We start from the raw sequence: 22177 nt of genomic DNA, 5'->3' as shown, positions 1-22177 counted from the left end.
ACATGTATCACATGTAAAAGGAGGTGGAGCTTTGACTGTGCAGTTGTGGTTGCCATCTTGACTTTTGATGTGAAGTATGTATGTTCTTCAAGTCGTGAAGAAGGTATATCTAGGCATTCTTGTGGTGGCAGAACTAGGATGTGAACAGTGAAGCATTAGGAAACAGTATGTGTAAATCAGCATGATCTCTCATCCAATTGCCAGATCACATAAGCTCTGAGAAATTTCACACAAACTAGCAGCTAAATGCCACGTTTTTCCTGTGCTTGAAGGTAGCATGTAAGAAAGGGACAGGGTTTCAATTGCATGGCCACCATCTTGACTGTTTTGACCCCCCCCCCGATACCCCTGCTCTGTATAAATTAGGAGCTATAGTTTTTCACCCCTTCATGGATCACTGCCTTGTCGTGGCGAAGGGGCTTGCGTAACTCAGTGAAGCCATGAGCTATACCGTGCAGGGCCACCCAAGACGGACAGGTCATGACAGAGAGTTCTGACAAAATGTGGTCCACTGGAGAAGGAAATGGCAACCCACTCCAGTATCTTTGCCAAGAAAACCCCATGGACAATGTTAAAAGGCTAAAAGATATGATGCCGGAAGATGAGCCCCTCAGGTCGGAAGGTGTCCAATATGCTACTGGGGAAGAGCGGAGGGCATTTCCAAGTAGCTCCAGAAAGAGTGAAGCGGCTGGGCCAAAGCCGAAAGGACGTTCAGCTGTGGATGTATCTGGAAGCGAAAAGAAGGTCCGATGCTGTAAAGAACAATATTGTATAGGTACCTGGAATGTAAGATCTATGAACCAAGGCAAGCTGGATGTGGTCAAACATGAGATGACAAGATTGAACGTCGACATCTTGGGAATCAGCGAACTGAAATGGACGGGAATGGGTGAATTTAATTCGGGTGACCATTATATCTACTACTGTGGGCAAGAAACCCTTAGAAGAAATGGAGTTGCACTCATAGTCAATAAGAGAGTGGGAAAGGCAGTAATGGGGTACAACCTCAAAAACGACAGAATGATCTCAGTGCGTATCCAAGGCAAACCATTCAATATTACAGTCATCCAAGTCTATGCCCCAACCACTGATGCTGAAGAAGCTGAAGTTGACCGCTTCTATGAAGACCTACAACACCTTCTAGAACTAGCACCAAAAAAAGATGTCCTTTTCATCATAGGGGATTGGAATGCTAAAGTAGGAAGTCAAGGAGTAATCGGAATAACAGGCAAATTTGGCCTTGGAGTACAAAATGAAGCAGGGCAAAGGCTAATAGAGTTCTGTCAAGAGAACAAGCTAGTCATAGCAAACACTCTTTTCCAACAACACAAGAGACGACTCTACACATGGACATCACCAGATGGTCAATACCGAAACCAGATTGATTATATACTTTGCAGCCAAAGATGGAGAAGCTCTATACAGACAGCAAAAACAAGACCAGGAGCTGACTGTGGCTCAGATCATGAGCTTCTTACTGCAAAATTTAGGCTTAAATTGAAGAATGTAGGGAAAACCACTAGACCACTCAGGTATGACTTAGATCATATTCCTTGTGAGTACACAGTGAAGGTGATGAATAGATTTAGAGGATTAGATTTGGTAGACAGAGTGCCTGAAGAACTATGGACGGAGGTCCGTAACATTGTACAGGAGGTAGCAACTAAAACCATCCCAAAGAAAAAGAAATGCAAGAAAGCAAAATGGCTGTCTGATGAGGCTTTACAAATAGCTGTGGAAAGAAGGAATGCGAAAAGCAAGGGTGAAAGGGAAAGATATAAGCAATTGAATGCAGATTTCCAGAGAATAGCCAGGAGAGATAAGAAGGCCTTCTTAAATGAACAATGCAAAGAAATTGAGGAAAACAATAGAATGGGGAAGACTAGAGATCTCTACAAGAAAATTGGAGATATGAAAGGAACGTTTAGTGCAAAGATGGGCATGATAAAGGACAGAAAAGGCAGGGACCTAACAGAAGCAGAAGAGATTAAGAAGAGGTGGCAAGAATACACAGAAGAACTATACAAGAAAGATCTTAATGTCCCTGATGTCCACGCTGGTGTGATCACTGACCTTGAGCCAGACATCCTAGAGAGTGAAGTCAAGTGGGCCTTAGGAAGCATTGCTAACAACAAAGCTAGTGGAGATGACAGTATTCCAGCTGAGTTATTTAAAATACTAAAAGATGATGGTGTTAAAGTGCTGCACTCAATATGCCAGCAAGTTTGGAAAACGCAACAGTGGCCACGGGATTGGAAAAGGTCAGTTTACGTTCCAATTCCAAAGAAGGGCAACGCCAAAGAATGCTCAAACTATCGCACAATTGCACTCATTTCACATGCTAGCAAGGTTATGCTCAAAATCCTACAAGCTAGGCTTCAGCAATACATGAACCGAGAACTACCGGATGTACAAGCTGGGTTTCGAAGAGGCAGAGGAACTAGAGATCAAATCGCCAACATTCGCTGGATCATGGAGAAAGCACGAGAGTTCCAGAAAAATATCTACTTCTGCTTCATTGACTATGCAAAAGCCTTTGATTGTGTGGATCACAACAAACTGTGGCAAATTCTTAAAGAGATGGGAATACCAGACCACCTTACCTGTCTCCTGAGAAATCTGTATGCGGGCCAAGAAGCAACAGTTAGAACCGGTCATGGAACAACTGATTGGTTCAAAATAGGGAAAGGTGTACGACAAGGCTGTATACTGTCACCCTGCTTATTTAACCTATATGCAGAGTACATCATGAGAAATGCCAGGCTGGAAGAATCACAAGCCGGAATTAAGATTGCAGGGAGAATCATCAACAACCTCAGATATGCGGACGATACCACCCTAATGGCAGAAAGTGAAGAAGAACTAAAGAGCCTCTTGATGAGGGTGAAAGAGGAGAGTGCAAAAGCTGGCTTGAAACTCAACATTAAAAAAACTAAGATCATGGCATCTGGACCCATCAATTCCTGGCAAATAGAAGGGGTAGAAATGGAAGCAGTAACAGACTTCATTTATTTGGGCTCCAAGATCACCGCAGACGGAGACTGCAGCCATGAAATTAAAAGACGCTTGCTCCTTGGGAGGAAAGCTATGGCAAGCCTAGATAGCATATTAAAAAGCAGAGACGTCACCTTGCCGACAAAGATCCGCATAGTCAAAGCTATGGTTTTTCCAGTAGTAATGTATGGCTGTGAGAGCTGGACCATAAAAAGGCCGAGCGCCGAAGAATTGATGCCTTTGAACTGTGGTGCTGGAGAAGACTCTTGAGAGTCCCCTGGACTGCTAGGAGGTCAAACCAGTCAATCTTAAAGGAAATCAACCCTGATTGCTCATTGGAAGGATCGATAATGAAGCTCAAGCTCAGATATTTTGGCCACCTAATGCGAAGAGAGATCTCTTTGGAGAAGACCCTGATGCTGGGAAAGATTGAAGGCAAAAGGAGAAGAGGACGGCAGAGGATGAGATGGTTAGATAGCATCACTGAAGCAATGAGCATGAAACTGAGCAAACTCAGGGAGGCAGTGAAGGACAGGAAGGCCTGGCGCAATATGGTTCATGGGGTCACGAAGAGTCGGACACGACTTAACGACTAAACAACAACAACAACAATAGTTTTTCATGGCATGAGGCTAAATATTGACCCCAGCAACTGGCTGTATATTATGCTGGTTTTAAAACAGGTTGCAGATAGGGCTGTTTCAGAAATGGCAAGCCAAAATTCAGTTATGATGGTAAGGTTTCAACTTTCCTGGACACTTTGATATTATTCTTAAGATGAGAAACCCTAAAAAAAAAAGAATTACAAAGAACAAATTCATCAGGAAAACACTAAGCTCAAATTCATCAAAAGTTTTAACATCTCATGGAATAAACTGAGACTAAGATTTGTTATTATCTGCCTCACTGATGCCAGAATGCCTGTGTCACATTACTGTAATGGTCACTACCTTTCCTGTTTCTCGCACTTACATTTCTCCTCTTTTTCTCCCTCCGCTCTTGACAAATATATCTGAATGTGTCTATCATGCACTTTTCTCAGGAATATACTCCATTAATCTAATTATCCACAAACACTTATGCAATAATACATCGCTTAATCTTTAAGGTGTCACAGGATAATTTGTTCTTTTGGGCTGCAAACATTCACACAATCCCTCTGAATTCAACTTGACAGATTCCCCAAAGGGCTTATAGACTGATAAAATGAGACAATCTGTTCTCTGGCTTACATCTTAACAAGATAAGACCCAAAAGAAAAGGCTGGGGAGAGGAAAAGGAACACCATCCTACGTCTACCGTTTATAAGGGTTGGATTCGATCTCGCTGATTTAAATTAGATTTTGGTTAAACATTAGGAGAAATGCAATAAGAGCAGCTCAATAATGGCCCCAAATGTAAAGTAGCATACTGTAAGTTTCCTTCCCTGGACATCTTCAGGCATTGGCTAGATAGACATGTATCAGGCAGGTGCTCTATTTTTTTGGCCAGAGCTGGATTATATGGCCTACCAAGCTCCTTGGTTTTATATTTCAGTTGATGAGAAAAGAACATGGAAGCAAACTGGACTATTTCTCCAAATCCCCATTTCCCAAAAGTTAACTATAAAACAACTGAAAAACAAAGACAATAATACTACTCAGTTTGTACATACACAACCTGCTCAGTTGTGCTGCCCAGCTTCAGAAGCAAACTGTAGTTCTCCATCACAAACATGGGGATACATCCTTGTACTATGGTATGGGTATCCCAGTCTGGATTACTAGCCTTGAAGTTTGCTCTGGATGAAATGGTGGCTCAGGGGCAGTAATTAGGTTCTGCACTACAAAATGTGCAACCAAAGAGAAATGAAGCTTAATGGTACCAAAATTCCAGCATTTTGGCTCTGAAACGACCGAAGAGTAACACAAGTTTGAGCTGATAATATTGATGTAGACATAGTTTTGGAAGAACCAGGAATAATCTGCTTCTTTGACAGTAAATCTGACACATATCAGAGGTTTTACAGATTTTTATCTGGAAAAGATACAAAACTCTCTAAATGTCCTGCCATTTGTAACCCAACTGTCAGTGGTTTCCCAAATAGTTTGAACTATGCAAATAGGTCTAAATTACAGATCATGTTGTTTATAAGATTCCCTTCCTTCCATCAGAAGCTCTTCACAGTGTTTTCCATGGCTTTAGGAGCCTACACGGGTACCCCCAACCTGTCTAACATTGAATGAGGCACACAGTTAGAGCAATTTGGCCCAAATTATGTCCCTTATCATGATGTCAGGACAGGAATTTAATAGAGCAGAAAAACTATGCTGACCATTGCTCAGCAGAAAATTAAATATTCAGTTGTATGTGAATGAGTGTGTGTGTGTGTGTGTGTGAGAGAGAGAGAGAGAGAGAGAGAGAGAGATGTAGCTGACTGGAGACACCCTTTTAATCTCCCATAATGTCCCAACCTATCATCTTCCTGGGGTACTGTGGGAAATTTAAAAAGTGTTTAGACTCACCCAGTATTGCAGTGCTACTCCACCAAATGTAAAGGGCAGGTACCACAGGGGATTCATTGTCCAGAGCTCTTTGAACTGAAAGCTGGAGATGGGGAGATGAAGCAAAGGGTTGCCATTCCCTTATAGTGCGACTGTGACCAGCTGAGCTAAGGGCCTTTCCTCATGGTGCCCAATGTAACTTACTGCCCAGCAAGGAAGGACAAGAAGTGTCCAGAAATGATGGAGTCATCTGACCTCCCTGAATCACTCACTTCTACCATGGCTGGCCATTACTGGAAGAGTTTGCCATCAAGTACTGGTTCCTTGACTAATTCCATTTTCCTTTATCTTCTCCATCTATTTCTCCTTCTGTATTCTTACTTTTTATAACATTAAGCCTAAAAGCAGAATGGCTAATTTATATTATTCTTTTTATTACTCTGGCAATCTTTTGGACTGAAGGGTTAGGTATAAATACTTTTAATAAAAATCAGTAATCGTCTATGTTGGGAATCTGGCAAATCACAGAAAGGGCATTTCAAACTTTGTTGATGCCAAGGAGATTAATATAATTAATCTACTTTTACTTGATTGCTGCATTCACTCACATTTGAATGGGCATATAAGCACAGTCTTGAACTGGCTCCAGTGTAGTTAATTATGGAGAATGAGGCTATCAATGGCTGTTAATCCTGATGGCTACATAGTACCTTCATTATTAATATGACTTGTTAATACCATTTGCTAGTATGTTTCTTAAGACCAGTCGTTGGGAACTAATGTGGCAGAGTGTCCTAGCCATGAATTTCCAGAAGGTACGGTACTGCAAATGAGTACTGTCTATAGTGGGAGGGCAATGACCCAGGTTTGGCCTTTTCTCATTGCTGCATCCTACCTATTGGGATCTCTGCCTTGGGCAATTGTTCCAGGATCACCTCTTTATGTATAAGATGGGAGTGAGTCCCTGTTTTGGCACAAAAGCCTTACTTGGACGTTGAGTATGCTGGGGCTGGTACTCCAAATGGGCTGGCCAAGACAAAGAACTTAGTGGGGCCCAGACAAATATCAACATTGGTTTGATTTAATTTAATGAACACTATGCATACAGCTTCTTCACATGTACTTCACAATTTCCTTTCCTATATATTAAGAATTATAATTTTGTAGCAAGTTTTAAAGTTGTTCAGGGGGCCGTGTCCAAAGTTTTGGAGAGCAGGGAAGGACCTGCAGTTATAGATTACATCCTTTTTGAGTAGTATTTTATATCATTTTATCATAGGAACCCCATCGTGATAATTTATTTACTCATTTGATTCATATTCTGCTTTTCTGCTTTTCATTCAGGGGCTCAAGGCAACATACACAGCATTCTTTCTTCCTATTTTCCCCCACAACAACAACTCTATGAGGTCAGTTGGGCTGAGAGGGAATAGCTGGCCCAAAGTTACCCAACGAGCTTCCATTGCTGAGGGAATAGGTTGGTCTCCCTGCTCCTAGTCCAACAACTTTACTACATCACCACACTTGCTGTATTACTGTTGTTGTTGTTGCTGTATTACTGTTGTTGTTGCTGCTGCTGCTGCTGCTGCTACTGCTGCAGTAGGCAGGGCAATGAAATTATAACACCAGAGGTGGTATTGGCAGGATATTCAATTCATTTCCTCCTTAACTAATGGATTTTCTTTCATTTTCTGCACAAAATTGTTTAATAATTCAGCAGTTGAGGGACTCCAGACTTTGAAAACAAGAGATTGCATTTCAACTGATTGGTCTGATGGGTATATTTGGTATTATGATAACATGTTATGGGCAGTTTTACAAATTGGCTGCTGTGGTGGGCATTGCCAGTTACAAAACATCCCTTGTTAGAAGGCAAAATGGCAAGGCTGCTCTCTAGCCCACCAATACTTCCTTACTATTCTAAGCTTGCTTTTTTCTTGGATTTTTCTGGGCAGGTTAGCATGTTTCTAAATTAGTAGACTTCCTGCCATTTTCATTTCCTAAGAATTCCTATGGGCCTTATGTGAGGAGGCTGATCATAAATGCTGGCACTTTGCTTTCCATTTATTAATATTATTTAATTAAAAGAACCCAATTAAAACATGAACATTCAGCTGAGGTAGGAAGCCCAGCAAATACCATATTAAAAGCACCTTGAGTAGATAATATGGATGAAAGAACAGTCCAGACCAGATATTTCCAGGCAAAACTCTGAAAAAACTCCCATCTATAAAAACTGTGGAGAATTTTTGTTAGCCAGCTAGACATAAGACAGCAACCTGAACTCCAAAGAGAGCGTGAACGATTCTGATGCACGAGACACGAGCTAACCCATCACATATTAGCAAGTTGTGCTAAACCAGTCCATATGGTTTGTTTACAGTACAAGATGTTGTGTATATCTAAAACATTGGACTAAATTACCCATGTGTAAGTGCATCATGCAAAGCCAGCTCATGTCAAGCTATTTCACTTGCAGCCTTCACCTGTAATCTAGGACGAAACTCTTTCAGGTTTTACTAGTTTATAAGATCTGCATACCCAGCAGTCTATCAGTAAAGAACAAAACAGTATGACTAGAGTTTCGGGAAACGATTCTCTAAAGGAGCTACCTTTTAACCAAATATATATATATATATATATATATATATATATATATATATATAATCATATTTTGTGGACCACTGTTTTCCCCTCTTTATTCTTACACACTTGAGAAATAAATCCCATGTTCCTTTAGGTGCAATGAAACTGTATCGGCCATTCAGGAAATAAAGTCATGATTTATATTGCCTGGAAGCACATCTTAAATTGCAGCTTGTTTCCAATTTCATTGCAGAAAATGGGTTTCTTCAAAGAAGAAAGGAATGCAATTGATGTGCATTCATAGGAGGTTGCAATATTGTAAAGAAGGGAATTCTGAAGCTCTAAAATACAACTTACATTTTCAGAAGAAACTCTTTCCAGCCAACATTCTTCTCCTGTCTTTCACCCACTGGAATAACTGTGATTCACTTCTGCATTTATAGAAATAATTTTATTCAGAGTCCAGAATAATTTGAGTGTTTTCCTTTATTCTAAGGAATGCAGCAACCTTACATACAGCAAAACTGCAGCAGAATACTGCAGTGTAGGTATTCTGTATTGTATATGTATTCCTTAAAATGAAGTGTGAGGTGGGATCATTTGAGAAATAGTGACTTGCCAAAAATCATCCAGTGATCTTGAACCTGGATCTTCCTTGGTTCTACAGTAGTCCAATGCTATAAGCACTCAAAATTCCAGATGCACACACTTGACTAAAAGTTGTCTCATTTAGGCTGGGCTCATTTAATTTACATTGCATAGGTCCCTAGAAACTCTCAGAATGGTATATATAGTCCACCTTCCTTTAAGCTCTCAGAGCAGAGAAATACAGATATTATGCTAGGCCCCCATGTATGGAATTTCTAGATATCTCTTCCTGCAGCTTCTGAGCACCAGGACCTAGACAGCTCCTAAAGCTAATGTGCTGTATATAGTGCACTTATCTAAAGCGCAAAGGTCTGTGAGTTCAATTCCCAATAGAGGGTTTGAACCCTGCTGAATAACAACTGGCTACCTGTATTTGGTGATTTCCAATACGGATGAAACTGATAATGTGGTATCTCCTGGCAGTCAATGTAACTAAAAAATACCACATAGTTCTCTAAAGAGATCCAGAAAGTTTTATGCTGTGATTGAATTTGAACCAGATTCTGACTGAGACACGACTCTGCTCCTTCCTTGATTGCAGAACTTCAATATCAGGAGACAACATCATCAGGTATCTGCTGAACCCACAACCCTGCAGTCCTACTGCTGTTTCTGCCTTTTTATCTAGCTGCTCCAAGCATTTATGATTCAACAAAAGCCAAGGAGTAGCATCCTTAGTTGAGTCTTTAGCAAATATCCAGCATATATCAAAAGCCTGAGAACCAGAAACGTGTGGGTTTTTAAAAAACAGATATTTGGAAGCCACGTTATACAGAAGGACCCACATCAGGGGGATCCACAATGATAGATACTGACTTCAAAATGGCAGGCAAGACAAGGCAATCAAAACCGTGCCCTTTTTAAATGTGTATCATACATACTCCATACAGGCAAAAAGGGCAGGGCTTCAATTGCCCAATTGTACCCCCTAGCTTGAACACATCAGTTGCAATGGAAGATCATTTTTATTGCTATGCATTTTGCTTATGCACATGGAGCAGTTACCCAGGATCATTGGGATAAAAGCACAGTCATGCTACAGAGAATTAATATAAACAGCTGCTCTTCCTGCAGAGTAGCTTGATTTGAGTTAGCAGCATGTAGTGCGAAACCACTTATTTGTGTAAGTGCTTTACATATGGTATTCTGCTAGGTAGCATGTGGAGCCTGTCAGCATAGCAATATTATTTGCCAATTGCCTACAGTTGAGTCACATATGTCAGTTATTAAAGATGATCCAAATATATCAAAGGAGGTGTTTTTACACTTCCCAAGATCTCTGCCTTCTTCTGCTGCTCGCCCATCACCAACAGCTTAGGCTGAGAATGTCCATCATCTCAGGATGACTAAATTGGTCATCATAAGGAGACTGGCTTAGCATATGTATTTTTTAATTCAAAGTTCTTAGGGTCATTGTCATGGAAGAAAAATGTCAACAGCAGGGTTCAGACATCTCATTAATCCATGGTTTATATTAACTATGATTTGTAGAATAAGCTGCAGAGGCTGATTTAGCACAATATTTTAAGATTAAAATAGCTGCTTAGTTAATACATGATTCAGAGCTATAATTTGTAAACCGTAGTAATGGCTTTGTAATGCGATTAAGTTTGATTTCAGTTTGGTGTATCTGTGGGCTTAACCTTAAGTGTGAAATTATGCACGCTCTTGCAAAAAACAGCAGCAGCCACAGGGTGGGTGGGTGTCAAATTAGGCAAGATAGTACATATGGCATTGCAGTACAAGCCTCTTTGTACATGTGTATGGCACGTGTACCAAAGGAACAGGGCTTGCATCATGATGCCATGTCTGTCATCTTGCCTGTTTTAAGCTTCCCCTGTGGATGCCCCCGCTTCACATATACGCTGACGGTGTTGAAGCTGTCTGTGATTGATAAGGAGAGAGATAATGGACATGAGGTAGTGACATTTTCATACATACCTAGGGTACAAATACACCATAGAACACAGGATATATCATGTTCTGGCCACCATACCTCATAAAGGGCTTCAGCAGCATCCTATGAGGAAAAATTAGAATGTTCATTTTTTTTAACTTAGGAAGAAAAAAAAAGTAAGGGAGGACATTAAGTACATGTACAAAATTATGTATGGAAAAGTGGGGTATTTATTTCCATCATTCATAATACTATATTCCTGGGTAGATCCCAGGGTTATTGAATGAAGCTGAGTGGTGGGAGATGCAAGACAGACAAAAGGAAGTATTTTTTCCCCACAGCATATAATTAAACTCTGGAATTTGTAACCACAATGCAATGATGGCCAACAGCTAGGATTGAGAAAACAGCTAGAACTGGCTACTATTCAAGGTGGCTTTAAATTGCCATTAGTTTCCTTTCAAAAGCTGCCTGCCCCTGTTTGAAAAAGAAAATTAGTAAATGAATTCTAATACACATGTCCTGCTTTTGGGCTTCCCACAGGCATCTGATGGACCAAGCAAGAACAATATGCTGGACTTAAGTATACCTGCAATCTTGATTACCTATCTATGTTGCAATTTTTGCAGGTTCACTAGAGATGGTTCTTCTAGAAATGTCAGCAAAGCAAGTAGCAGCAAAAGTTAATCCTGACTCTTGTGTCTTTCATTTGATTATTAAGTGGAAAGATATAACCATGGTGATAAAAGGGAATCATTTTTTTAAAAAGGCTCTCAAGCCTCACCTTATCTCTGGAAGGGGAGAAAAGACAGTAAAACCAAAAAAAGACAGGAAGAATAGTAATGAACTGGTCACAGTGAGTAAAGACAAAGGGAAAAGAGCATAGCAGGATGGCTAGCTTTATTGGGAAGATTAATGCCTTTGCTAGTGCCATAGATGACTGGACATTATATATAGGGAGACTTTAACAGTTCTTTGAGGCAAATGAATAAGCACACTGCTTGTTAAGAAGTTTAACTGAGCACAAAACTCCTAGCAATTCAATTTTGCAGAATTGGTAAAAATAATGCAGGGGCATTTGGTGCCAAACCCTTTATTACTTGCAGAGCATTTCAAGTTTCATAAGCACTAACTGAAAGAGGGAGAGTTCATTGCAGCAAATTTGGTGAAAGGCTAAATGATGCATTGAGAGATTCATAATCATGGAATTCTGAAAGGAAGCATTTTTAAAAAAAGACTTTTAACAGAGGCAGACTTAAGACAGTATTTGAAATGGCTATTTCTCATGAAAACTCCTGCCAGAGTTTTATAGACCTGCAGTCAGGAATGGAAGCAGATGTGAGTAACCTTGCAATATAATACAAACGGAGAGTAACAGTTCAAAATGAACTGTGCTATTATTGAAGCACAGGTTCACATCACCAGCTCAATGCAGATTTAAAGGAGAAACCTGCAGGAAATGCAATATAGTGGGACAGAGCCAAAGAGCCTATCACTCAAGGTAAACTCAAACTATGTGCTAAAAAGAAGCAACAAAGCCATTTCTTTAAGAGGAGTGCTATAGATGAAGAATTTGATAATAAAAATTAAACAGAACTGATTAACCTGTTAATTTATATAATAAAAAATGACTGAAGACCAGCAATATGACTCATGAAAGAAGTGAATAGCAAAAACATATCAGTACAATTGGACTCCAGTTCTGCTGTATCAGTTATATTACAGCATGAATTTGAACAGCATTTCAGACATACTGAAATATTAAAGCAATCACAAATACAATTAAAAATGCATGCTGGAGAAAAGATAATTCCCATTGGAGTGATATCTGTAAATGTAATGTATAAAGTATGCTGGACTTACATGTGAAAGCAGGTGGATCAACACTCTGGGGTCATTGTTGCTGAAAAAACTGCTGTTGGATTGGAATCAATCAACAGCCTGCCTGCTTCACTTCCTATCACCAAGAGTAAGCTGAAAACCACATTGGATGATGCTGCGCCTGTCTCAAGTACATCAATGGTAGAATAGTGTTACACAAAAATGCCACATCCAAGTTTCACAAAACATGCCCAGTTCCATAAACTATGCACAAAAAGGTACGCACTGAGCTGGATAGGATAGCTGAGGGAATTATTTCAAAAGTTGATTAGATCCAATGGCCTACGTACGTGTTTCCAATTGCTAAAAAGAACAGAACTGTTATGATCTGTAGTGATTTTAAAGCTATAATTAATCCACTATGAGAGGCTGAGCAATACCCCTTGCCTAGAATTGAGAAAATTTATATTAAGCTCACTGGGGGACATTTCAACAAAATAGACCTAGCAAAGACTTATTTACAGATGGAAATGGAGGAAGATTCCAAGGTGTTTCTCACTATAAATACCCACTACATTATTGTAATAGAATTATTTTTGAAATAGCATTTGTCCCAGCACTTTGGAAGAGAGCAACGGACTAAGTGCTACAGGAGTGTCCTCAAGACACCCAGTGCTATTTAGATGTCCTCTGACTGAACAAAATGATAGGGTGCATCTGCAAATTTCAAGACAGTGCTTGTAGAGATGGGATGACTAAAACCTTAGAACTTAATGTGACAAATATGAGTTCTCTAAAGCTAGTATTATATATTGCAATTATACCATTGATGCACATGACCTAAATAAATGTGCAGAGAAAGCTTAAGCAGTTATGAATGCCCCAAGGCTGCAATATACGTCACAGCTACAATCTTGTTTAGTGTTCATTAATTATTATAAGAGTTTCCTGCCAAATTTAGCCACTGTGCTAAATTTGTGCCACCCCTTGAACACTTTACTACAAGTGGAGAGGGCATGTAATGGACATAATAGTGTGAACAAACTTTCATGGAAGCAAAGAAAATGATGCGATCAGGTACAGGGCTCACAGATTATAACCCACACTTACCAGTGAAAGTGGCTTGTGATGCCTCACAATATGGCACTGAAGCAGTTATGTTATACTTTAGGAAAGGCAGCAGTGAACGCCCAATAGCTTTTGCATAATGCTCACTCACAGCTGCAGAGAAAAAATGCACTAAGTTTAGTTTGGGGAGCTAAATGTATGAAGCACTATTTGTACAGAAGGGAATCTACCCTCATCACTGATCATCAGACACTACTGTCAATCTGAGTCTACAAAAAGGGATTCTACTTATAGCAGATGCTCAACTGCAATGTTGGGCTTTGTTTCTAGGAGGGCACAGATACAAAATAACTTTCAAAAGGCTCATAATCCCCATACCTGTGAGGTATGGTAGGTTTTGTGTGTGTGTGTGTGTGTGAGAGAGAGAGAGAGAGAGATACTGTGGCTGAGAGAGAACTTGATCATTGGGTCTCCCCAGTCTTAGTCAACAACTTAACCACTGCAGTACATATTGGTTCTAACAAATTTGCACTGGTATTACTGCCAGTCTAAATTAGGAGTTGTTCCCTTTCTTCTCCTGTCTAGGAAGGATTATTTTCATTCTGATGTTTTGGTATTGTACAATAATTACACACTTTTTAAACTACAAGGTTCAGTTCCTGCCGCCAGAAATAGCTTTTTCTCCTTTTCAAGGATACACTGTTTATAGCCCTGAAGTTGCCCTCATGTAGTTCTAATCAGCAATGTGTCCTTTTAGCAGATAATACTGAGCTGTTAATGGCAAACCTCCACCCCTATTTCAGCAGCAGCAGCAGCCTTGCCTCCCTTCCAGCCTGAAAAGGTCTTCATTTGAATTGTGCTAAATTGTGCTGTGAATTGTGCTAAAACATGCTGTAACTTGATGGGATGGCCTTCAGCACTGCTTCAGAATCCTTTTCCTGAGCACTTTTTCTGGTCACTTCCAACTCAAAACCCTTTAATGTACACGTGAAATATGGATTTTGTATACCCATGTACATCAATCTGCACTTTCTTATACTGAACTGCATTTGCCATTTTGAGACTATTCACCAGCCTGGAGCAAGAGCTTTGGAATGATAGGCAGTCCCTCTTGATTTTACTACCCAGAAAAGTTTGAAATGATCAGCAAGTTTTTTAATCTCACCACTCACCACTCCAGACTATTTATAAACAACTTTTTCATTTTGTTATTGTTATTCATATGTGTTATTCACATGACATGTAACACTTCCTGTGAAGGTAGTTTCAGCATGTTTAAAAATGCAACCAAGGTTAGAAGTTCAATATTAAAGTCAGCAGAAGGACATGCTTCTTGGAGCAATGCAAAATGTTATTAGAATCACTCTCTGTGCGATGATGACATCCAAGATTAGTCTATGTAAGTAATACAAGAGCACTGAATGATCACTAGGCACAAATCTAATCTACACACACATGCACAAAAAACATGCCACATACAGAAATTTGTAGACAAGAAAAGAAGCTTTCATTCTTTGAATTAAACTGGTCACTGACAAAACACTAGTCAGCTGCAAGTAGTTCTCACACATTTCAGGTCACTTTTCATGATCAAAGTGAAAATAATTTAGTCTTGATTTTGAAAAAGAGTTTAATTTTCACTCTTACAAGTTTTTGAAATATAATGTATTTTCAGTCAGAAAAGCATGGTGCTTTCTTCATCAATTATTTCAGGGGGGAAAACTGATCTAATTGGCTTCAGTTAGAGAGTAAGGGAGGTGACCTTGACTGAAATATGCAAGAACTGTTATTTAGGCAAAGAGGGCTGAAGCATTCTTTAAGTCCTGGGAAGCAAGATAATATTCAGAAGCAACTCAGGCAAACGTCTCCCTGATTTATTGGGGTAGAAGAAGAAGGGAAGGCACAGCAAAATGAGACTTGCAAGATTCTGTTATTATGGCCTATCTCAGTAAAGTACACTAATACCTCAGTTCACGAACGCTTCTGTTCACGAACAATTCGGTTCGCGAACAGCAGCATTCACAAAATTTTGCTTCCGTTCGCAAACTCCGCATCGGGTGACGAACACGACCCGCGGCCATCTTCCCCGCTCTGACACGTGGTCATGGCTTTCTCTAGGTGAGATCGTGGTCGCAGACACACTTGCTGTGAAGCTTTTTGGTGTGCTTTTTAGCACATACAGTACATCCAGCATGGCTCCAAAGAAAGTGCAGAGCAAGCATGGTGGTAAAAAGAAAGTGCAGAGTGGTAATGAAGGTGACAAGAAAGTGCAGAGCAAGAATGGTAAGAAGAAGGTTTTGAAGAAAATAACCATCGAATTGAAGAAGGAAATTGTAGAAAAGCATGAGCGTGGTATCTGTGTGACTGATCTGGCCTCGGAGTACAAGATGGCGAAGTCAACAGTTTCGACTATTTTGAAGAATAAAGATGGTTTAAAAAAAAATACATATGGTTCAGAACGGATTAACCTTATTTACATTGAACCTTATGGGGAAATTTGATTTGGTTCGCGACCAATTTGACTCGCGACCAGAATCGTGGAACGAATTAAGTTCATGAACCGAGGTACCACTGTATAGTTCTAGTTTTCCTGTGGAGTGATTTTCTAGTAGGGCTGACACTATCAGATCCTCACAAAGTTTCTTCTTTTGCTCATGAAAATTGCTCACCTAAACTCTTCCTCATAGTCTTCCATCATGGCCAAGGGGCTTCTCTTATGCCCTGACCTAACCCATACTGTCTCTTCCTATCTCTCTCTATAGTTGAGTCCTGCTGCTCTACCATGGGTGTAGAAGCAGAGATAGAAATTACAGCAATTTCTGGGTCAATTGCTCCCCCTCTGCTTTCGGAGGAGATAGAGGATGGAAGCCATTTGAATATGCAGCTGCAGTCTGCAATTCTGCAGCTGAAGCAGATTGATCTCTAAACCAAATGACAGCCACCCTATTCCCCAGCATCATGGCGACAAGGGGACCAGAGAAGGAATCATTTGGTTCAGTACTCTGTTATGGCAGCAACAGAGAAGCAAGTACTGTGGTGATCTGTGAGCCAATGCTCTCTCTCTGCTCCCCCATGGTAGATAGAGGCAGAAGCTAGGTCACTGAAAAATACAGGGCCTATCTCCTTTGCTGAGTGCTATCCATCCATCTTTGAGTTGGCACAAAACTGGCATAAAATTTCCTGTCCCCACTATTAATCCCTGTCCTACCTGTGCTGTTTTTGTTGTGATTCACTGACAAATAGTTGTGTCCTGATCATGCATGTGCAGGACATATAAAGCAGCTATTAGCTTAACTCACTGGTTTTGCAGTCTCACCCACTCCAGCCATTACCAGTTGGTAAGAAAACATCCAGCAATCACTACAGTGATGTGGAAATAGGGTGGCCTGACATCTCAGAGAAATGAAGGCTAATCCCAGGGTAGTTATCATGTTTGTGAACGGGGTTGAGTCACACATGCATATCTCATGAACATATCCCATGAGCTCCGTATTTCAATAGCCACAGCAGCACAATCACTAAACTAATTCTCTCACGCTTCTATCATGATGCAGATGATATTTTTTTAGATATTAGAATGTGGCAGCAGTACAGAAAGCTGCTGATTTCTAGAATTTATTAGGAAGAGACTTTGTAGCAGGACTTGAAAATTGGGACAAACATGGCTAAATCAGGATTGTTTGCGGGTATGTGATAAACCTACCAAGGTCTTTAGTTTTTTTCCATAGGATTTAAGATGTGGGCTCCCAGCAACCCTCATGTGTGGTTCTTCTTCAAATGAACCAGGGAATGGTGAAAAACTTATCTAGATTGAAACCACTGTTTTTCCAGAGGAGCTCCAGTACCACACGGCTGCACAATTCATGGCCTTCATGTTTCTTACAGTCCCTAGACCATTTTTTGCAAACCCCAGAGCTCCTCCCCACACCACAAACACTGTTGAGATTTGTTAGCAAACCACCAAATCGGACGTTTCCCCCAATTTTTAGTGGGAATTCAATTATAATAAGTCATATTGAATTTCCAGTAGGGAACCCCCCTGCAGTACCACAACTTATATTCTTGGATCTGCTTCTTCTAACTACCAATGTGATTTTCTGGAATGGAGCAGCCGGGTGTCTGTCTAAACATATATTGTCTTGTTGGCAGCTAAAACTGCCTACAGATTTAGTGCCTCCCCATTCCATACTGTGCTGCTAATCTTAACTTGGGGCATTCATGTCAACAGGTGCCTTCAAGAAAAAGAGGGATGTAGGGATATTGGTACAGCTGGAGCAAGTATTTATAGGCTCTGTGTTGTTTTTAAAGAGTAAGCTTTTAGATCATCTCTCTGTTAATATATGTAACATAATCAGGGAAATCCCGTTTTTTAATATATTCCATTGATACAGAATTTCCTGTGGAATCTTCTTCAGATCACAAACTTAAGACTAAAAATACACATTATTAAAAGCTACATGTGAAGTGAAACACTGCAAACATGATGGTTTAAAAATGTTCTATCTTAAGCAAAATACTGATGTACTACTGGTGAATCAGCAACCACTGTGTCTGAGTACAGAATACCCTTGATCATTTCCTGCCTTATTAGCACGCCACTAGATTTTTTGTCAAATTTATTGGCTAGCAAATGCTAAACTTTTCAGAGTTGGAGCTGACTAGCACCAGCAATTTAATCTGTCTATTTGAACATAATCAGACAACTAGATGCAATTCCACTGCATTTCATTATTCTACAAGTCGCTGGAGATTGTTTGGCATCTACATACAGCTGTTTACAACACCAGAATATGCTCAGAGTTTGATGGGCAAACACATCCATGTCCCATAAAGGACTTGGTTTGGATGTTCTCTAGGTTTCATTTCTCAGTCAGGCTTTCTGGCTCTGTATATTCAGGAAGTAATGAGTTTGTTCTAAGTGCTGGCATGAAAGATGCTGACAAGAAGCTCACGTTTAACAGATGCCCTCAGCAAAAGAGGCTTTTGGGGCAAAAACACAGCAATGACATTCAAGCTAGCAGGCTGTCAGACTGGGCTGCCCACTTTTTTTTCATAAAGTAAATAATTGATGTCGTTTAAGCATAAGGGAGATATCAGATTGTTCTTGCAGCTCTGGGGATTGTTTCAACCTCCATTTCTACAGAGGCAGCCATTTTAGTCTAGGACAAGATTATGCTTACACTTATGAACACGGAAAAGCAAAATAGTAGAAAAAGGCAGAGAAAAGATCTAGTATATCTTATGCCAGAGCTTCTTATTAGGATCACCAATATATATGGGAGGGCAATCTCTATGCTGGCTGAGAAATCCGTGTATTTTTGGTCTCTAAGTGCTTAGACAGCATGGTGCTGATGCAGGAAGGTGGGGAGCCAGCCTGATTTTTTTGAACTTTTATTTTGGCTTGGAGGACTTGTTCTTTGAAGTGTGTATATGTGTGCGCATGCATGTATACATACATACAACTGCTGCTGATCTGCCACTTATTTTCAGCAATGTGATCTTGGGGAACTCCAAAGGCCTCAAAAAGGGGAAGTTGAAGAGTTGCAGATTGCCCTCCCATGATATACTGTCTGACTGCAGGAATGAAACTTGTGAAAAAAAGTCTTTCATAAATTGGCTGACTGTATCCTGTCTGTTACTGTGGTAAATCTCAGTGATGGAAATCATATGCAGCTTTTGTCCTAATTTTACATCTCTTATAAGAGAAGAACAGAAGGGAGAGAAAGGAAACGACAGAGAATTTGGAGAGAAAGCCAGTTTGGTCTAGTGGTTAAGGCTCCAGGCTAAAAAACAGGAGACTGCGAGTTCCAGTCCTGCATTAGACATGAAAGCCGGCTGGGTGACTTTGGGCCAGTCAGTCTCTCTCAGTCTACAACATCAGACTCAGGCAACAAGCTGGTTGGTCAATTCCTGTTGCAACCAATGGATCAACATTCAATTGATCCAGGAAAAAAAATTGGACCCTGCATCTGCAGGAAAAGCACTAGGAAGAAAAAAGAGAGAGAGAGAGAGAGAGAGAGAGAGAGAGAGAGAGAGAATTTGAAGTCCCTACCTATTTGTGGCTTGAGCTTCAGCCGCATCCACCAAATGGACCCCAGCTGGCCATCCCTGAGAGAATGTGGCTAAAAAGGGGTCACATTTCTTTAAACATAGAACAAAAACCACATCCAACTCTATCCCAACAGCCCCTTAAGAATCTCTCCCCCTATCAATATTGTTTTACTAATTTGTAGTAAATTAGTTTCCACTGCAGCTTTTGACCCCCACAAAATAAAGTGTCCTCCTGGCTGCTAAAAGATTGCCTGTCCTAACTTACAGGAAAGCGGGGGAGGGGAACATAGAAAGGAAAATATTTACAGCAGTCACATGTGTCAGCATTTTTGACACATTCCCTTGGTTACGCCAGGGATTGCCACCAGTTTTCCATTTCTCATGTTGGAGGTCTGTTTCTCTACATTTTTAATTGCTTTAATTTATAACTGTCGTAGGTTCTTCTTTTGAACCACCAATTACCAGACTGACCCATACTCAACAGACACAAAGCACTGAAAACTTGCAGTTGGCTGGGTTTTGTATCTGTCTTCAGTGGATGGAGGGAAAATTTTATTTTACAAAAGGAAAGCTTACATAGTTCAATCTGTATTTTTTAGTTTCTGCTTTCTATTTTTGTACTGTCAAAGTCTTCACTTTTTCTTAATATTTTCTCCTTGTTTGATCCTGGCTGGGCTTCTTGATTCTTCTCTTCTTCTGAATCTTTACTCCATTTGAGGGAAACGGTTTGAAGAACTTTTACCTCACACCAGTCTGAGAAAAGGAAAGAAACACCTGTCTCTCCCCAGTTTTCTCAGCTGCTGCCCCCTTTCCTGTTGCCTCTTCTCATCTGGGCACTCTATCTTTTAGTTTGCCTCTTTACTTTGATTCCTGGGCTTTGGCTTTGTTTATTCAGCCTATACAGTTGTGAGGCCTGGGGCAGCAGAGCTCCCAGGCAGCCATCTTGTCTTCCCTCCTTCTCACCTCCTGCCCAACACTGATGCTTGATTGGCCACTGCTGTTTGATTGGCAGCTGGGACGTCCTGATGATGAAGGAGGGCCAAGAGGGGACCAGGAAGAAGGAGCACTGATGCTTTTAATGGGCTCAGGTAATCTGTCCTTCCACAACAACAAGAGAGAGTACAGGTGGTCCTTGCTTAACAATGGTAATTGGGACCAGAATTTCCATCACTAAGCAATGCAATTGTAAAGCATGATGTCATGTGACAGCATCGCTTTAGAGACAGGAATCCCTGCAGTCCCTGTTGCGGTAGTTAAGCGAGGATTATGGGTCATTAAGTGAGGACCTCACATGACCGCAACTTGCGACTTCCTGCTGGCTTCCAACAAGCAAAGTCAATGGGGAAGCCAGCAGGAAGTTTCAAGTCATGGTCACAACAAGCCTTTCCTTAGGTGGCTTGCAAGCAGGCTGGATGGCGGGTGAGTGCTACAGAGTGCAGGCAGACTGGTGGGTGCTGCAGCATGATGCAAGTGTGGCTGGGCACGTGGGTGGGTGCTATGGTTGCTGGTTGCCAAGTACCTGAATTGCGATCACATGACTGTGGGGACGTTGCGATGGCCGCAGCTTTGAGGACTGGTCATAAGTCCCCCTCATTCAGTGACATCATAACTTTAGTTGCTGAACAAATGACTCAAGGGCTACCTATAAAAAGGGAACAGTAAACACACACACACACACAGAGAAAAAACAACAGAAATGGGTTATATTACATATGAAAAATAATTCTGCCCAATTTATAAACCCATCATTAAACCCTGACCATGCAGAATGATGTTGATCGGTCTTTCCATTATACTGATAGAGATCCATTTAATAAACAGTAAATATATACAGATTCTAAAAAACCAAGATTTAGTACAGAGGACACAAAATTATCAATAATACATAACATCGTAGGCTCAGTGTGTTAAATTCTAGCTACTGTTATATGCCAAATTTATAATAAAGCAGCACAATGGTTCTAATATCAAATTAAAAATGAGAGGAGATAAAGGACATCTTTGAAAATTCCAGAAGATATTTTGACAGATGAGGAGATAATACCATTTATAATAATTCTAGGAAAGTACCACATATTGATCCTGTACCATATAAAAAGTCTTTTCCACATCCAATAAGGCAAATCACTGCAGATTTCAGTTTTTTAGAATGTATGTCAAGAATATCAATTAATAGTGTAAAGTTATCTGATGCTTGGCAAAGTTTTATAAAACCAGATTGTACTGGATGGATAATAAAAGCAATTATCATCTACACTCTACATGCCATGGTTGCAGTCAATATTTTGACATCAACATTTTACAATGAAATTGGATGATAATTTGCACTGTCATCAGGAACCTTATCAGCCATCAAAATCACAGTGGTGCAAGCATTATTGTAGGAGGTTGGAAAATGTTTATAGTATTTAAAAAGGCATCATCTTGGACCTCCAATAATATTGGGACATGGTATTCTATAGATGTCTTGTACCATAAGACTATCACACCAGGATTTTTCTGAGTTTTCATGGATTTAACTGCAGCTAAATAAGCAGTTTGATCATACATAATTTTAGGAAGAGCTATAATATATAAAAATTGATTAATTTCTTCCTCAGTTTACATTTGACTCAAAATGATAAAATAA

At 40.3% G+C, this 22177-nt stretch overlaps 1 long non-coding RNA gene across 4 annotated transcripts in view; it reads right to left on the bottom strand.

Annotated features, from left to right (window-relative positions):
- LOC112542685 (uncharacterized) overlaps positions 1 to 22177 on the bottom strand; it is a 158502-nt gene that overhangs the window by 124484 nt on the left and 11841 nt on the right. Inside the window, exons 2-8 of one of the 4 annotated variants that reach the window (XR_003086338.2) lie at positions 21068 to 21190; positions 13540 to 13650; positions 12472 to 12610; positions 10653 to 10731; positions 8421 to 8494; positions 5499 to 5580; positions 3338 to 3781 (exon numbers count right to left, since the gene is read on the bottom strand). This is a non-coding gene — a long non-coding RNA (uncharacterized LOC112542685). Of the gene's footprint in view, positions 1 to 3337; positions 3782 to 5498; positions 5581 to 8420; positions 8495 to 8531; positions 10732 to 12471; positions 12615 to 13539; positions 13651 to 21067; positions 21191 to 22177 lie in introns of those variants that run through there. The other 3 variants (XR_015797682.1, XR_015797683.1, XR_015797681.1) reach the window with 3 other exon arrangements.

This window comes from Python bivittatus, unplaced genomic scaffold, assembly GCF_059951505.1.
Source record: "Python bivittatus isolate LINGU-HERP-01145 unplaced genomic scaffold, Pbiv_v1 ctg000580_np1212, whole genome shotgun sequence".
Lineage (NCBI taxonomy): Eukaryota > Metazoa > Chordata > Lepidosauria > Squamata > Pythonidae > Python > Python bivittatus.
Note: the sequence above shows the minus strand (reverse complement) of the source record. Positions and strands in the feature narration are given on the sequence as shown.